Below are 9,069 nucleotides of genomic sequence, written 5' to 3' on the forward strand. Positions count from 1 at the left end.
TAGTCGAGTCCTTTTCCTTAAAAAACTTCTGATTTCATGCCAGCCAAATATTCCATAGCATATTGTGGGGAAGAATGTCCCAGACTCTCTTCACTGTGTTATTTTTCTTGTGCTGCCAGGGGTAGTTTTTTTTCCATTTGTAAAGAATTTCTTGTTTGGTCAATTTAGTGTGTTCTAAATTGCTAATTAAAATGTCAATCTGGGATTCGTAAACTGACGAAGTGAAGTGTACTATATGTACAAGAGAACCATTTTCTTAGTCTTTTGTCGTTTTTGAGTTTTTTAGTTTGTTTTTGGATTTATCTTTTATGTATTCCCTAGTGTGTGATGGTGAAATTGAAAGTTAAGTATGGATGGTAATGGTGATTTCTACAGTGATTTTCCAAACTTAAAAGTGTTCAAAAATAAAGCTCTAAACTAACTGTAATGAAATCAATTCTCAAGAGGAAGTAAATGTATCAAACAGTGAACTAATGACAGTACCCCAGTATCCTTACTGTTGTATGAAAAAGAAAGTAGAAATTGAACTTAAAGCAACTCAAAGACTGAAAGCAAAGCAACTAAATCACACTACTTCAACCCCTGTTCTGATCCTTTACCCTTCAACTCAATCTGCCTTATGGGAGGTAATCACAAACAAGCTGAGTAATATGATATCTAAATTGCAGGAAATTAAATTGCATAAAAGGAAACTAATCACACTACTTCAACCCCTGTTCTGATCCTTTACCCTTCATCTCAATCTACCTATAGGAAGTAATCATGAACAAGCTGAGCAATATGATATTTAAATTGCAAGAAAGCAAACTAAATCATACTACAATAAGTAATATTCTGATTCCTTACTAATAGAGTCACTTGACTATAGAAAGGAAATCATACACAAATGAGTAATATGATGTCTAAGTAGCAGAAAAATAAATAAGCAAAACACAATTTGAAAAATGACATTGTTGGAATTAAACTTCAGGACATGAAAATCAGCAGGAAGGACAAGATGATCTCATGTCAGTAGTTATCAAAAAAATATGTAAATCTGCCCGGGCTACTTACAAAAAAACATGTAAAAGAAGCACTAATCAGCTAACAGTTAGAAAAGAAAAATAAAGGAAATATAGACAACAAATGAACATTAGAATAGCACAATATATATACAAGTGATGATTTAAAAAACAGTAAATGAAAGCAAGTAAGAAACTATACAAAGCTCTGGTGTACAGGGGCCCTCTGCAACCTCGGCCAGTCAATCACTTAGTCACAAATCAGATTCAGAAAAACTGTCTTCTCATGTATTTAAAGCAAAGTAAAATGAAGTACAGTGGGTGACAACAGTCGAAATTACAATACAAAAAGCTAATCTATTCAGTGTATATCAACACGTTATTTATAAGAAAAAGGTGCTGCAACTAATTCCTAGATTTATGCTGCTAAGAGACACGTAAATCTCCTCGAGCCGAGATCTAGCGTGATGGTCATGAATTCATGGAGTAGTGGCTGCTTGGTTCAGTTCACGGGCTGCTCTCGAGGTGTGTCAGTACCTCCGAAAACTAAGGATCATGCCACGCAAACCTTCACATGGGCAAAACAGAGCCGTGCCACCGCAAAATTCCTCATTTAGCCTTACCTTTGACTATCGTTGACCGCGACTGTTTATGAGTGATTTGGCTGATCTGAGACGACACACTCCATGTACACGTCACTTGCAGCATACCCATGTGGCTGGTTTCTCCATTGGACACATGTAGCATAGCCTTTAACAAAATGGATGCGGAAACTTGGGCTGGCTGCGGAAAGTGACAAGTTTCCGCAGCTGCTTGAAAAAAAATCTAAACCAAACAACAGTCATAAACATAGTTAGGAAACCATTTCATAAGCTCTTTTTAGACTATTATGCAACGATTTGACAGCTTGGTGGATGAAGTAAATGGAAAAAGAAGGCTGAAAGGGTATATAGGGAAGTGCATGTTTGGGACTCAACATACCCCCACTGTGAAGGTGTTGCATGTCCTCATGCAACCAAAATTTAGTCACCCCCTTTCTAATCCATATGTTCTGATGCTTCTTCTAGGACATCTAGCCCTCTTTTCTTCTTCTTTGGTGCTACCACCATTCTTGGTTTCCTTATTAGACATCTTAACATGAGATTAATCAATGCTCTGCTCAACTTTTTGCACTTTTTCTTCAGTTTCTTGTTTTTCTTTTGCCATAGTCGTAAATGGAGCATAGTGTTATCATGAATAATTTTATCTACTTTTCTCTGCTCTTTGAGTGCTTCATTCCTGCTTGATATGCCTGTTTAGGACTTCTAATTCAAATACCTCCTATTTTAAGGACTGAACTTGTGCATATAGTGGCAGAGTGGTACTTGGACCTGCAGCTGATTTTTCCAATGATTCCAAGTAGCCATATACTTCCTGTTGATTGGGGTCTACTTCAGGTGTCTTTCTTGGACTGAGTTCAAAATCTGGTGGAGGAGGAGGACTGCTCTCTAGCTCTAGCCGAGAAGGGCTTTCATCATGTGGAGGACTGATTTCAATGCTTGGTTGAGGATGAGGTGGACTACGGCCAGCTGGAGTTTTCTCAGGTGTCTCTCCACCCAAGTCGATTAAGTGGGGCCATTTTATTTGCGTTTTACTCCCTTTTCCTCTTAAACTTGTGCTTCTCCTTAAGTATGGTGTATTAGTACTCTTTTCTTATATACTCTGTTTTCCTTTTGCTTTTTTCTTTGCTATAGCAGCAGCCTGAAGATGTACTAATCTTTCTAACAGTTGTTGATAATCCTCTTCTATGGATTGCTCAGGGGATTGGTAGACTTCTTGGATGGTCCTTTTGCCTTTTTCTTTCTTTTGTTTCTTGCCTTTAGCTCTATCTTCTTCTTCTTTTTGACCGATTTCTTGAGTTTCTATAGTAGGGGAGTCTTGGACTGTAGTGCTCTTTTCTCTCCTCCTACTTTTTCTTTGTGTCCTCGGTGTGCTACTTTCAGAGGCCCCAGATGGCTCTTGGAAGTAGTTTCTTATCAAGAATTGCTCCCATGTATCTTTGTTTTTCCTTAAGTGGTCTTCAATAAGAATTTTTATAAGTCCATGATTGTATAGATGAGGGTCTATATTGCCTATGTGTTTTTGGACTGTAATGCTCATCTTCTTCAAACTCAAGAGCAAGAAATAAGGCAAATTAAGAGTCTGATTTTCTAAGAAATTCATCGACAGTCTAGCATGGTACATATACATCGAACCGAAGCGTCCTTCACAGGTGACAAATTTTTGGATAACTAATAGCAGGCTAGCCCATTCTTCCTTTAATGCATGAACATGAATTCCTTTAGTAAACACGATGGAGTCCATACCTGGGTTTCTTAGCATGATTCTCCATGCCTGTTCATCCACGCTTTTATTTTTGAACCATCTCTCACCCTCCTGAGGTAAGCTTGTGGCAACTGCTACTGTTGTTTCGGTCACCGTGAGCTTCAAATCTCCAATCTCCACTTTCTAACCATCAAATGACTATGCAAAAGCCTTGGTTACTTTTTTGTTATAGCCTTTAAACCTTTGAATGAACCATAACCATTTAGCTTTCTTTAGTAAATCCTTGGCTTGAGGCTAACCTTCTAGATATTTCGGTCCTTCTGGCTTTGCTCTTAGTAGTTTTCCCATTTCTTTCCCTATTTCAAATTTCAACTGAGGATGCAATTGCGTATGAGGATTTTAGCAGACGATAGTAGCTCGGTTGCAGGGTTTATGGTAAAAGGTAATGGCTACAATCGATAGCAGGTAACGGGAATGCTTCGGATTACAAGCGAGACATAGGATAAACAGTAGTGAATGGGTTTACAAATTGAAGTGCGTGTGTATGAAAGGAAGGTCTTAAATGAAATGGTAAGTGACTGGTAGTGGAGGTGAGATATTTTTCTGAATTAACGGCTGCGTACGGTAGATCACACGTTTTAATAGATAGCTATGGAAAATACGGTGAAGAAGAGTTGTAAAGAGATTGGTCGCATCTTATGAGTGCAGATGGCAAACACCAGTGCAGTCAACTTGAGTTTAAACCCGAAAACCCATCATGAGACCGTTAAGAAATGAATACATGGTGTATGGCGTAATATCGTGGGATAGGAGTGAGTAGTGGAGCTATCATATCGAATCATTGCACATAGTAGAACTTTTCATGGTTTGATAACTATGCATAATCATGACTTTAATTGCTATTTGATAAAATTCCTGCTCATACCTTTGGAAATTTTGTCATTTCTTGCCCATAGCTTTTAACCAACTGTTCTTTCTTGATGTCTTGGAGATGCTCCATGTCTTCATGGCATTTGCTCACTTACACCTGCATTTTCATGATTTTTGTACTAACATTTTGACTATGAATTTGAAAAACAGAGTGGTGGTGGCTGCGGAAATCGTTTCTAGCTGTGGAAACTGTTTCTGGCTGTGGAAACTGCTTCCAGCTGCGGAAACTGGGACAACACCGACTTAGATGAACAAATATGGTTAGAAAAGAACTAACTTAGTGAAAAAAGTTCTAAAAGGAACTTTTATTGATGAAATGAGAATGAAATGAGTGGAATGGAATGAAAATGAAGCGGAGTGAAGTGAAAAGAAAATGTGAATGAGATGGAGATGGAGAGGAATGGTGAATGAGGTGGAGTGAAGATGGAAAGAGGATTTTTTTTTTTTGGAAAATATAGAGTGTCAAGGGTCCTTGATTTTCACTCTATATTTTCTGTATAAGACTGCCAATCTATGATTGGTTTTCAAGCTTATACATTTATTTTTTTTTCTTAACTAAAAGAATCAAAGGCTAGGCTAGTGGGGAAGAAGGATTCTTCTCCACCAGCCTTATTGCAGAATTCTCTTGGAACATCTTGACAAATTCTTCTTTTGAGAGTGGCTTATGATAAATTTTCAATCGGTGGCCATTCACAAGAAAAGAAATCTGAAATTCATCAACGGTCTTGATTCTTACTGCTCCATTATTAAAGACTTTGTCAATTTCATATAGCCCAAGCCAATGAGTCTGAAATTTACCTTTAAAGTCTCTGAACTTGGAATCAAACAGTAATGCCCAATCTCCCTCTTGAAACTTTCTCTCTTTGATGTATCGGTCATGCCATTTAGCTCTTTGATGTTGAACTAGATCAGTCTTTAAAATTGCTTCTTGTCTGATCTCATCTAGCTCGTTCAACTGCTCCATTCTGTGATTTTGGGCTTCTGATAGATTCATCCCCAACTGGACTGCCATCTTGAAAGTCTTGACTTGAAACTCAATGGGAAGCAGGACTTCTTTCCCATAAACAAGTTCATAGGGAGAATGTCCTGTTGTATTCCTCCATGTAGTTCTGTAGGCCCATAAGGCTTCAGGAAGCCTTTCTGCCCAATCTTTTCTGTGTAGATGAACAGTTTTGGTGAGGATGCTCTCAAGAACTTAGTTTGTAGACTCCACTTGGCCATTTGCTTGTGGATGGTAAGGAGTAGATTTTTTGTGCTTGATTTCGTATTCTTCTATCAGCTTCTCCATCAAGTTAGATGTAAATTGACTTCCCTGATCTGTCACAATTTCTCTTGGGACACCAAAACGAGTAAAAACATCCTCAAAAAGAAATTGAACAACTGAATTTTCAGTGGCAAAAGGCAATGCTTTAGCTTCTACCCATTTAGTGACATAATCAGTGCATACCAATATATACTTTTTCTGTTTAGATGGTGGATTAATAGGTCCAATGAAATCTAAAGCCCATTTTTCAAAGGGTTCGATGAGTACCTGTGGTTGTAATGGCATTTCATTTGAAATAGTCGGTCTCCCAACTCTTTGGCAGTTGTCACACCTTCTGACATATTGTTTTGCATCTTTGAAAAGGGAAGGCCAATAATATCCTAAAGAAAGGATTTTATAGGTCGTCCTTTTGTCAGCAAAGTGTCCACTGCATGGTTCATCATGACATGCCTTGAGGATGTCAGAAATTTCACCTTCCCGAACACATCTTCTGATCACACAATCTAGCCTTGTTTTAAACAATTCATTAGAAATCCATGAATAACTTGAACTCTCCTGAATAATTCTTCTTTTTTCACCAGGAAATAAATGTGGAGGTAGCTTTCCTGTAACCAAATAGTTAGCAATATCTGGATACCAAGGAGTCTTAGTATTTATTGAAAATAAATATTCATCTGGAAACTTATCCTCTATAGGAGAATCTTCATTAGTATTTTGGATTCTAGACAAGAAATCAGCTACTGTATTTTGTTTCCCTGGTCTATCCAACACAGTAATATTGAATTCTTGTAAGAGTAAGAGCCATCTTGTAACTCTGCCATTAGTAACAGGTTTATTCATGAGATATCTAATTGCAAAATGATCAATATGGACAAAAGTTTCATAGCCAGTTATATAGTGTCTAAACTTATTGATTGCATGAACAACAGCTAAGAACTCTTTTTCCATCACAGTATAGTTTAACTCGGTTGGAGTCAAATTTTTACTGGTGTAGTAAATGGCATAAGGAACTAAATCCTTTTGTCCCAACAGCGCTCCTAAAGCTGTATCTGAAGCATCTATGGAAATATGGAAAGGAAGTTTCCAATTTGGCCCTCTCAAAATGGGTGCTTTAGATATTCTTGTTTTCAAAGTTTCAAATGCAGATTGACAATCAGGATCCCATTTGAATTCACAGTCTTTTGTAAGTAATTTGAAGAGTGGAGATGCTATTTTGGTGAAGTTTTCAATAAATCTTCTATAGTATCCAGTAAATCCAAGAAAACTTCTAACATCTTTTTGACAATTTGGAATAGGCAACTTGGAGATGACTTCAACTTTTGACCTATCAACTTTAATCCCATCCCCTGAAATATGATGTCCTAAAACAATCCCTTCAGTAAACATCATAAAGCATTTTTCATGACTCAATGATAGGTTTGTTTCTTTACATCTTATAAGGACTTTTTCCAAATTCTCTAATGCCTCTTCAAATGAATTACCATAGACTGTAAAATCATCCATATAAACCTCTACACAATCATGGATTAGATCAGAAAATATTCCTAGTACTGCCCTTTGAAATGTTGCGGGTGCATTACATAATCCAAAAGGAAGTACTCGATACGCAAAAGTTCCCCATGGACAGGTAAATGTGGTCTTGTCTTGATCTTCAGGTGCTACCTGAATCTGATTATAGCCACTGAAACCATCCAAAAATGAAAAATGCTTTTTGCCTGCTAAAGTATCTAATACCTGATCGATAAAGGGTAAAGGAAAGTGATCCTTCAAAGTTGCTTTGTTCGATTCCCTATAATCAATGCATACCCTCCATTTACCATTCTTTTAAGGTACTATAACCAAAGGAGAAACCCATCGGCTATCTGAAATTGGATAAATGAAGTTTACATTAAGTAGTTTTTGGAGCTATTCTTTCACTATCTCCCTAAGGTTTGGATTCATCCTTCTCTGAGGTTGTCTGATTGGTCTATTGTTGTCCTCAATTTAGATGTGATGAATGCAAGTCTTAGGGTCAATACCTTTCATATCAGTATATTCCTATGCAAACGCAGTAGAATGTTTTTGCAAGATTTTGGTTAGTTCTTCCTGTTGTGATCTTTCCAAATTTTTGTTGATATTCAATGTTTTACCTGGAAAGATCTCAATGGCGGAACTACCAAACTCTTCTATAGAGAAAAGAGACATTTGTTTAGATGATAGATACTCAATGCCAGAATCTAACTGAAATTGTGTGTGGTAATATTCTGAAGATGTTTCAAAGTTTTCTAATGTGTTCAGAATTTGACTATCTTCACTAACTTCAGAAATGGTAAAGACAGGTTGTATAGTATCCTCATCATCAATCCACTCATTATCTCCTATTTCTGTAACTTCTTTTGCTGGAGGATACAGATTGAATTGCTTTGTCGAATTACCATCAGAAATATACATATCCCCAGACCTACAACTGATGAAAGCATCGGCTGTGGCTAGCCAAGGTCTTCCTAAGATAAGAGGGTGTCCTCCTAAATTACTCTTGGGGGTTAAAATCATGAAATCTACTGGATATTCCCAAGTGTCTAAGGAGACCAAAATTTCTTCTAATACACCATCTGGTTTGATAATTGATCGATCTGCAAGTTGCAGTAAAGTAGGTGTAAAAAGAAGATTAGGAAGTTTCAGTTGTTCCATAGTTTGTCTACTCATAATGTTGATAGTAGCCCCTAAATCAATCAAAGTATTTGGAATTTCTACCCCATTGATATGTGTTTTGACAATTGGACTACCGGGATCTACATACTTCTGCATAGTAATTTTTCCCATCATGATATCTGCAATTTTTCCTACCACGTGGATTCTTCTTATATCTCTAGGTTTCCTTCCTGGTCTTTTAAGACTCAACTCCTTTATTGTTTTTGCTAGAATAAGAACCTCTCTAATGGCTTGTAACAAGGGAATATTGATACAGACATTCTTCAATTCATCTAGAAAATCATAGTCAGGCAACAAGATTTGTTTTTCCACCCCTTTGTCAATTTGTAATCTTTCAGGAAAAGGAGGTGTGGATGAAGATGCAGGTTGCTCAACTATAGGAGTTGTGGGGGTTAGCTCTTTTTCTTTTTCTTTCTGAGTGATTGGGTTTTGAAGAGATGCTTCAGAACCTTTATTGGCTTCAAGAGAATCTCCCTCAGAAATGCTTTGCTTTTGGGCATCTATAGAAGGTTTATCTCAAACTCTACCAGATCTGAGTTGTACATCATTGAGAGGAACAATCATATAGGTAGGAAATTGTTGACCTTCTACCATGTAAGCATTTTGAGGGTTTTAATTATTGGGGTTTGGCAATGGCTGAGAAGGAAGTTGATTTGACTTCTGTTGGAATGGAAGCAAGAGTTGAGAATTTGGGTTCTATTGAGAAGGTTGTTGTTGTTGTTGAAATGGCAATGATAGTTGTGGGTTTTGATTTGGAAGTTGTTGAGCTTGTTGGTTTTGAAAATATAGAGGATATTGATAAAATTGAGCAAATCTCCCATAAGGATTTTTCATGCCTTGCACCCATGATTGAAAAGGATTTTGAGGTTGGGACCAAGG

Source organism: Pinus tabuliformis, chromosome 1_2 (assembly GCF_031772625.1).
Source record: "Pinus tabuliformis cultivar Carrire ecotype Pingquan chromosome 1_2, CPIR1, whole genome shotgun sequence".
Lineage (NCBI taxonomy): Eukaryota > Viridiplantae > Streptophyta > Pinopsida > Pinales > Pinaceae > Pinus > Pinus tabuliformis.